Raw genomic sequence first — 9,131 nt, 5'->3', positions numbered from 1 at the left:
GGAATTGGTCTGTCAGAAGTAAAGTGAATTGAAGAGCCACCTATAGGTATAAGCCTAAGATAATCTTTTATTGTAACCATCTGTCTTTTAAATAGCATTTTGGATTATTATACAATCTTGCATTTGTAGTTGTTCTATCAAAGATAAAGTATATGGAAAATATTTGTATGTGCATGTCTGTCTGTTTTAAATTCCCATCTCTCAACTTTGGTTTCAGTGATCCTCTGATCCTCTCTCATCTTTTTTTTTTTTTTTTTTTTAACCTGTTACTGGTCCTTTAAGACATGGGGCATGCTGCATTGATCTTACTGGTAGTCTGTCTCCCTCTCCCTCCCCCTCCCCCTCTGTTTTAAAATATATTTTTAGTTGTAGTTGGTACAATATCTTTATTTATTTATTTTTATGTGGTGCTGAGGATGGAACCCAGTATCTCATATGCTCAAGGCAAGTGCTCTACCACTGAGCTACAGCCCAGGCCCCTCTGGGAGTGGAGAGATCTTGGCTAAATAAGCCACCTATAGGTATAAGCCTGTCAAAGAGAAAGATGGTTTATAACACAATCTGGCCTTTGAATTGTTTTTCTAGATTATTATACAATCTTGATGCTGAAGTTGGTCTTTCAGGGATAAAGTATATGAAAGAGATTCTGTATGTACATGCATTTATGCAGTTGCATGACAAGGGAGCTGAACTGCCAGGAAGTTGAAGGTACCAAAAGGCACTGCCTCTAGGTGTGTAAGGTAGCAAAAGCCAGAAGAAAGGGTTAAAAAAAATTTAAATCTTTTAAGCCCAGTGCAGGCACTCCCAGCACTGTTTCTCAGCTTGGCCCCAGGCATTACCAGATCATCTCACTGTGGTCAAGTACACTAGGTCTTTAAGAAAAAATATTTATTTGCAATATAAACAAAGCCCCGTTGCTGGTTCAGGATCTGAATGGGTAAGGCTGGCTGGCTGGCTGGCACAGGGCTGCCATTCGGTTCTGTGGCACTGCTGGGCAGCTCTTGGTCTGACTCGCCATCGGAGCAGTCAGAGCTAATGCGCAGGCCCCCCCAGGCCCAGTGCTGAGGTGGGCGGGGACCCGCTAAGCGAGGACGGGCTGTCCACATTGGTCTCACAATGCTCCGAGTACTCTGTCTGGAACTTGTTGAAACCACCTTGGAGGTAGTAGGCCTGGCAACCGTCGTCGCATAGCTTCTGCAGGAGCAGTCCGAGCATGGAGGCCGGAGCACCGGGCTCAGGTTGCCGCTCGGCTGTGGCCTCGTCGTAGAGCAGCACAGTGGCCGCTTTGCAACGCGTGGCAAAGCGCTCCTTGTCGTGGTTGGGGATGATAGAACCAATGGGCAGGTTGCCCTTGCGCAGGCGGCGCAACATGAGACCCAGGATGGCCAGGTTGAGGGCCTTCTCAATGTGCGACGACTCAAGAGCTCCTGGGGTCGGCAATCCCGAAACAGAAGGGACGCGCCGCCGCTCGTCTCCAGCTCCTCCTGCAGCCACTCCGCGCTCTTGCAGGACATGGCCCCGCTCCTGTCTCCGCGCCCGTCGCGGTGCCTGCGCTGGACCCAGACCCCGCACTCGGCTCCGACCCCGCCCGGGTGCCCCTAGACGCTGCCGCCTCCCCAGAAGTCGACCTGTGCACCCGCGCTGGGGGGCCGCGGAGCTGGTTTTTCATGGGGAGCGCGGACAGCCCAGGGCTGAGGCCGGGCAGCATTGCCATGGGACGGCGCCCTGGTCGCACGCGGGCCCCAGCCGCGTCTCCGGGCGCCTGCCTCCCGCCGAGCTGCGTGCCCCCGGCCAGGCCTCCCGGCCTCAGTCCCACCCGCCCTCCGGGCGCGCCGTGGCCTGACAGCCCCTTACACTAGCTCTTAACTAGAAAAAAAAAAAATCCCAGAAAAAAAAATTTCCTGGGATATAGAAAAAAAGCAAAAGAAAAATGGGCTTCTACCCTGCCTTCCAGCCCCTTCTGACCATGAGGGTAGAGGATTCTGTCCACAAAGGATGTGGAAGTAGGTTCCAGCATTGTCAATATATGACTTAGGAACAGGAATAGACTCTCCTTTAAAGATCTTACTGGATCTTATTCATCACTGGGGGCAGAACAACTCTTACTATAACAGTATATCATCAAACTAAATGCTTGGGGAGACTGGCAGAATAAATAACTGCACCCAGAAAATAAAAAGACAGACCAACCTTGTTTTGTAGGTAGCCTCTGTAAAAAGATCTTCAGGGAAGCCTAAAGAAAAGGATAAAAATGACCTTCTCTATTGCATATTGATATGCCCAGTGTGAGAAAAATGCCCCAAAGGAGACTCTGTGTATAACAAACAGTTAGGAACTCATATAAAGTTGATGGCATCATTGTAATGATAAGGTGGACTGGTCAGCCTCAAAAGTATCCTGTGTTCCAACCCCTTGAATGCCACCTGGGAAGGAAAAGATTAAGACACAGTTTTTGTGTATGCCAGATTGTCTTATCCCTCTCCTGGGATAAAATTTGTTGTGTTAACTAAATGCACAGATAACATTCATAAGGATTATCTCAAAATATGAATTTAAAAAAGGGTCCAAAACTAGAAAAGATAAAAGAAAGTTATAGGTATGGAAATATATTTTGTACAGAAAATTAGAAGGTAAAAGAAATGTTTCTGGATGAAAAAGTATTTTGTCTGGTAAAGAAATATTCTTGGAGGTGAAAGACCTCTACAATGAAAACTACAGAATGCTAAGGAAAGAAATTAAAGAAGACCTTAGAAGATGAAAATATCTCCCTTGTTCTTGGATAGGCAGAATTAATATTGTCAAAATGACCATACTACCAAAAGCACTGTACAGATTTAATACAATTCTGATCAAAATCCCAATGACATTCCTCATATAAATAGAAAAAACAATCATGAAATTTATCTGGAAACATAAGAGAACCAGGATAGCCAAAGCAATCCCTAGCAAGAAAAGTGAAGCAGGTAGCATTGTTATGGGGAGCTGCCTCAGAAAACACTCTAAGTCCTAATTCAAACAAAAGAGACCTTTATTTACCTGGCCAGGGACTGCCTCCCTCCCATAGAGACTGATGCTCTGTGGGAGAACAGCAATTTCCTGGCCTGCTCTTGGAAATTTAAGGATGAATAAAACACCACAACTGGGGTGTGGGGGGGGGGAGGCTTTTCTCAGCATCATGCAAGCAAGCAAGTTATAGGAGCTAAAAAAAAAAAAAAAAGGCAGTTAGCTTAATTGCATCTCTAGTACAAACAAGTGTTAGACAACCATATCCTGAGTTTTCAGCTGAGCTGGGGTGATAATCTATTTTAAAGTCATGTAGACCTATAAATGTACTCAAACCCAGGATGTAGCTCACCATGACCACCACTATAACCTGAGCTGGTTACATTCTGTGGGGTACAAAGTACAGAAAAACATTTTTTATAAGAAGACAGCTTTCATTTCAGTTTCTCAGAAACAGCTCCTGTAACAATTTTTATAGAAGGCAGCAAAATGGAGTCTTAGGCCTATCTATGAGAGTTCTTGCTTTATAATTGTCTTATTTCACTTATCAAAATCTTATATCTATAGTCTATACTTTTTACTAATCTACAACCTATAACTTACCCTGTTACTGATTTTGTTGATTAGTTTACACCACAACAGCATCACTATACTAGACCTTAAACTATACTACAGAGCAATAGTAACAAAAATGGGATGGTATTGGCATCAAAATAGACTTGTACAGTGATATAGAATAGAGGACACAGAGACAAACTCCCATAAATATAGTTATCTCATACTAGACAAAGGTGCCAGAAACATATATTGGAGAAAAGGTAGCCTCTTCAACAAATGTTGCAGGGAAAACTGGAAATCCATAAGCAGCAAAATGATATTAAGCCCCTATCTCATGCATAAAACTCAACTCATAGTGGATCAAGGATCTAGGAATTAGGCCAGAGACCCTGCTTTTAATAGAATAAAAAGTAGGTCCAAATCTTCATCATGTTGGATTAGGCCCTGATTTCCTTAACAAGATTCCTATAGCACAAGAAATAAAATCAAGAATCAAATGGGATGGATTCAAACTGAAAAGCTTCTTCTCAACAAAAGAAACAATCAGTGAGGTGAAGAGAGAGCCTACAGAATGAGAGCAAATTTTTACCATATTACATCAGATAGAGCACTAATCTCTAGGATATATAAAGAACTCAAAAACATAACCCCCAAACCCCCAAATAATCCAATCAATAAATGGGCCAAAGAACTGAACAAAAATTTCCCAGAAAATGTTATACAATCAGTCAACAAAAATATGAAAAAATGTTCAACATCTCTAGCGATTAGAGGAATGCAAATCAAAACTACTATAAGATTTCATCTCACTTCAGTCAGAATGGCAGTTATTAAGAATACAAACAACAATAAGTGTAATGTTGAGGATGTGGGGAAAAAGGCACACAGATGAAACTGCAAATTGGTGCAACCAATCTGGAAAGCAGTATGGAGATTCCTTAGAAAACTTGGAATGGAACCACCATTTGACCCAGCTATCCCACTTCTGGATTTATACCCAAAGGACTTAAAAATAGCCTATTATAGTGATGCTACAGACATAAATGTCTATAGTAGCACAATTCGCAATAGCTAAATTGTGTAACCAACCCTCACACCCTTCAGTAAATGAATGAATAGGGAAACTTTGGTATATATACACACAATGGGATATTATCAGCATTAAAGTTGAATAAAATCATGACGTTTGCAGGTAAATGGGTGGAATTAGAGAACTTTCCCAATTAATGCAACTAATTCTAAAGAATAAATCTGTTTGCTCTAAATGCAATGATTCAGCTGTGGAATGTAAATTGTTAATGTTTAATGAAAAACCCCTTGTAGGAAAAACAGTCAAGGAAGTTTTTTGAGAAATTAAATTAAAATCTAGAGAAGAAGAATTAATGTTAAGAAGACAGATTAGTGCTTAGTATTGGGCAACTTGTTCTTGTTCATGTGCACAATGGTTTGGTGCTCTTGCTCTTGTTTGATTAAAATTAGTAGCCTCTCTTTTCAAGTTAACCACTTGCCATAACGTGGCACCGATTCTAGTCAGTAAGTCAAGAAAGAATAGTCAAGGTATAGGCCAATAGTCTGGGACATTTCTAACTATTATTAAAAGCTAGCTAAGCAGAAACAGCTCAAAGCAAAATGCAAACTGAAAGTAAAAATGCTTGCTTATGCATAAGCCAAGATACATTCTTCTTATCTAATTGTAGCTACGTAATACTTTGTTTCTTTGAATAATGATTTCAGTTTTGTAACCACAAAGTACTGTGAGCCTGCCAAAATGAAAAGTATATATGATTAACTTCACAAGTAAAGATTGGGATTCAGCACCTTCAGTTTTGTGTCTGTGTTGTTTCTCCACCCCCTTTTCGCCATCTCCTGACCATCCGTCCATCTCCTGAGACCCTCTGTTGCAGCTGGACTCCGACACAAAGGCCAACTGTTCTCTCAGATATTCAGATGCTAACATACACTAAGGGAGGGGAGGGAAGAATGGAAGTTCAATGAGTTACACAAAGGGGACTGAAAGGAAGAAATGGGCATAGGAAGAAAGAATAAATTAGATATAACTTCCTATGTTCACATATGAATATGTGAAATATGTGAAATTCCACATCATGTTCAACTACAAGAATGGGATCCTAATTAGAATGTTATACTCTACATATGTATAATTTGTCAAAATATACTATACTCTCATATACATGAAAAAAGAGTAAATAATAAAATGACTGAAAAATTCTGAAAGAATTTTCTCTAAAATCAGGAATAAGACAAGGTTGGCCATTCTCACTACTCTCATTCAATGTATTCCTTGAAACTCTAGCTAGAGCAATTAGACAAGGAAAGAATATTACATGGATACAAATAGAAAAAAATGCTTCTGAGAATGACATGATCCTTTACCTAGAAGACTAACCCCCCCACAAAAAACCCTCACCAGAAGACTTCTAGAGTGGATAAATTAATTCAGTAAAGTGGCACAATATAAGACCAACATACAAATATCAATCACTTCCCCACATTCCAATAAGGAATCTGCAAAGAAATAAATCAAGAAAACTATCCCATTCATAATTACCTCAAAAAAAAAAATACTTGGAAATAAACCTAACCAATGAGATTAAAGACCTCTACAATGAAAACTACAGAACACTGAAAAGAGAAATTGAAAAAGATCTTAGCAGACAGAAATATCTCTGATGTTCTTGGATAGGCAAAATTAATATTGTTAAAATGCCCCTACTAGCAAAAGTGTTACCTGCATTAAAATACCCATGACATTCTTCATAGACATAGAGAAACAGTCCTAAAATCCATCTGGAAGAATAAAATACCCTGAGTAGCCAAACTAATAGTGAATAAGAGCAAGACTGTAGGCATAGCAATACCTGATCTAAAATCATAGAGCTGTAGAAACAAAAAGCAGTATGGTATTATAACCAAAACAGAAAAGAAGACCAATGGAATAGAATAGAAGTCAGAGAAAAATTGACATAGATACAGTCATCTGATCTTCAAAGAAAGTAGCAAAGTATATGCAGGAGAAAAGGCACTCTAGTCTTCTAACAAATGGTGCTGGAAAACTGGATATCAATATGTAAAAAAAAAAAAAAACTAAATCCCTCTTTCACCCTGCAAAAAACTCAGCTGAAAGTGGACCAAAGATCTAGGAATTAGACCAACAATTTAACAACTGCTAGAAGAAAATATAGGCCCAAGACTCCAACACATTGACAGAGGCACTGACATCCTTAAGAAGATTTCTAAAGCATAAGAAATAAAACCAAGAATGGATAAGTGGAATGACATCAAATTAAAAAGCTTCTTCACAACAAAGGAAATAAGAATGTGAAAATAGAATGGTAGAAAATCTTTGCCAGTTACTTTTCCAAAGGGGGTTTAATATACAGAATATACAATTTAAAAAATTATACTAAGAAAACTTCAGCCAAATATCTCTAATGAATATAGATGCAAAAATCCTCCATAAAATTCTGGCAAATCAGATACAAAAACATATTAAAAAGATAGTGCACCATGATCAAGTGGGATTCATCCCTGGGATGCAAGGTTGGTTTAACATACGGAAATCAATAAATGTAATTCATCACATCAATAGACTTAAAGATAAGAACCATATGATCATCTCAATAGACGCATAAAAAGCTATTGACAAAATACAGCACCCCTTTATGTTCTAAACACTAGAAAAACTAGGGATAATAGGAACTTACCTCAACATTGTAAAAGCTATCTACACTAAGCCTCAGGCCAGCATCATTCTAAACTGAGAAAAATTGAAGGCATTCCCTCTAAAATCTGGAACAAGACAAGGATGCCCTCTCTCACTTCTATTTAACATAGTTCTTAAAACACTGGCCATAGCAATTAGATAGATGAAAGAAATTAAAGGAATTAAATAGGAAAAGAAGAACTTAAACTAGCACTATTTGCTGATGATATGATTCTATACCTAAAATACCCAAAAAACTCTACCAAGAAACTTCTAGAACTAGTAAATGAATTCAGCAAAGTGGCAGGATATAAAATCAACACCCATAAATCAAAGGCATTTCTGTGTATCAGTGACAAATCCTCTGAAAAGGAAATGAAGAAAACTACCCCATTCACAATATCCTCAAAAAAAAAAAAATACTTGGGAATCAACTTAACAAAGGAGGTGAAAGATCTATACAATGAAAACTATAGAACCCTAAAGAGAGAGATAGACGAATAGAATAGAATAGAATAGAATAGAATAGAATAGAATAGAATAGAAGATGGAAAGATCTACCTCGCTCATGGATAGGCAGAATTAATGTTATTAAAATGACCATACTACCAAAAGCACTATACAGGTTCAATGCAATTCTGATCAAAATTCCATTGGCATTCCTCACACAAATAGAAAAAGCAATTATGAAATTCATCTGGAAAAAAGAGCTCAACAAGATAAGCACACACACAAAAAAAACAACCAAATAATCCAATCAATAAATGGGCCAAGGACCTGAACAGACACTTCTCAGAAGAGGATATACAATCAATCAACAAATATATGAAAAAATGCTCATCATCTCTAGCAATCAGAGAAATGCAAATTAAAAGATACCATCTCACTCCAGTAAGAGTGGTAGCCATTATGAAGACAAACAACAAGTGTTGGTGAGGATGTGGGGGAAAAGGTACACTCATACACTGCTAGTGGGACTGCAAATTGGTGCAGCCAATTTGGAAAGCAGTATGGAGATTCCTTGGAAAGCTGGGAATAGAACCACCATTTGACCCAGTTATTCCTCTTCTCAGACTATACCCAAAGGACCTAAAAACAGCATACTACAGGGACACAGCCACATCAATGTTTATAGGACCACAATTCACAATAGCTAAACTGTGGAGCCAACCTAGATGTCCTTCAGTGGATGAATGGATAAAAAAAATGTGGCATTTATACACAATGGAATATTACTCAGCAATAAAAAAGAATAAGATCATGGCATTTGCAGGTAAATGGATGGCATTAGAGAAGATTATGCTAAGTGAAGTTAGCCAATCCCCAAAAAACAAATGCCAAATGTCTTCTCTATAAGGCGGATGACTCAAAATGGGGTTGGGAGGGAGAGCATGGGAGGAAGATTACCTCTAGATAGGGAATAGGGGTGGGAGGGAAATGGAGGGAGAAGTGAAATAGCATGGATGGTGGAAGGACACCCTCGTCATTATACATTATATTATATATAAGAATTGTAATGCAAAAAATAATAATAAGAGAGCTCATGTATAATGGCATAATTTGGCGTGAACATACTTTATATACAGAGTTATGAAAAATTGTGTTGTGAATAGATAATTATGATTGTAATGCATTCCACTATTGTCATGCATGTAAGAAATAAAAAAAATAACAATTACATTAAGAATAACCAATAAGAAGTAACCCATTGAATAAATGGTCAAAAGTACTAAACAGACATGTCTCAAAAGAAGAAATACAAATGATCAACACACATAAGAAAAAAATGTTTAACATCCCCAATGGCAACCTTAAAAATATAAATAACAACAAATTCTGGTGAGGG

The 9,131-nt window shown here is 38.7% G+C and overlaps 1 pseudogene; it reads right to left on the bottom strand.

Annotated features, from left to right (window-relative positions):
- Positions 1-866: 866 nt before the first annotated feature.
- Positions 867-1,669, bottom strand: LOC114093901 (dual specificity protein phosphatase 7 pseudogene; annotated as a pseudogene).
- Between the last annotated feature and the right edge of the window lie 7,462 nt (positions 1,670-9,131).

The sequence above is a fragment of the Marmota flaviventris genome, chromosome 11, assembly GCF_047511675.1.
Source record: "Marmota flaviventris isolate mMarFla1 chromosome 11, mMarFla1.hap1, whole genome shotgun sequence".
NCBI lineage: Eukaryota > Metazoa > Chordata > Mammalia > Rodentia > Sciuridae > Marmota > Marmota flaviventris.
Note: the sequence above shows the minus strand (reverse complement) of the source record. Positions and strands in the feature narration are given on the sequence as shown.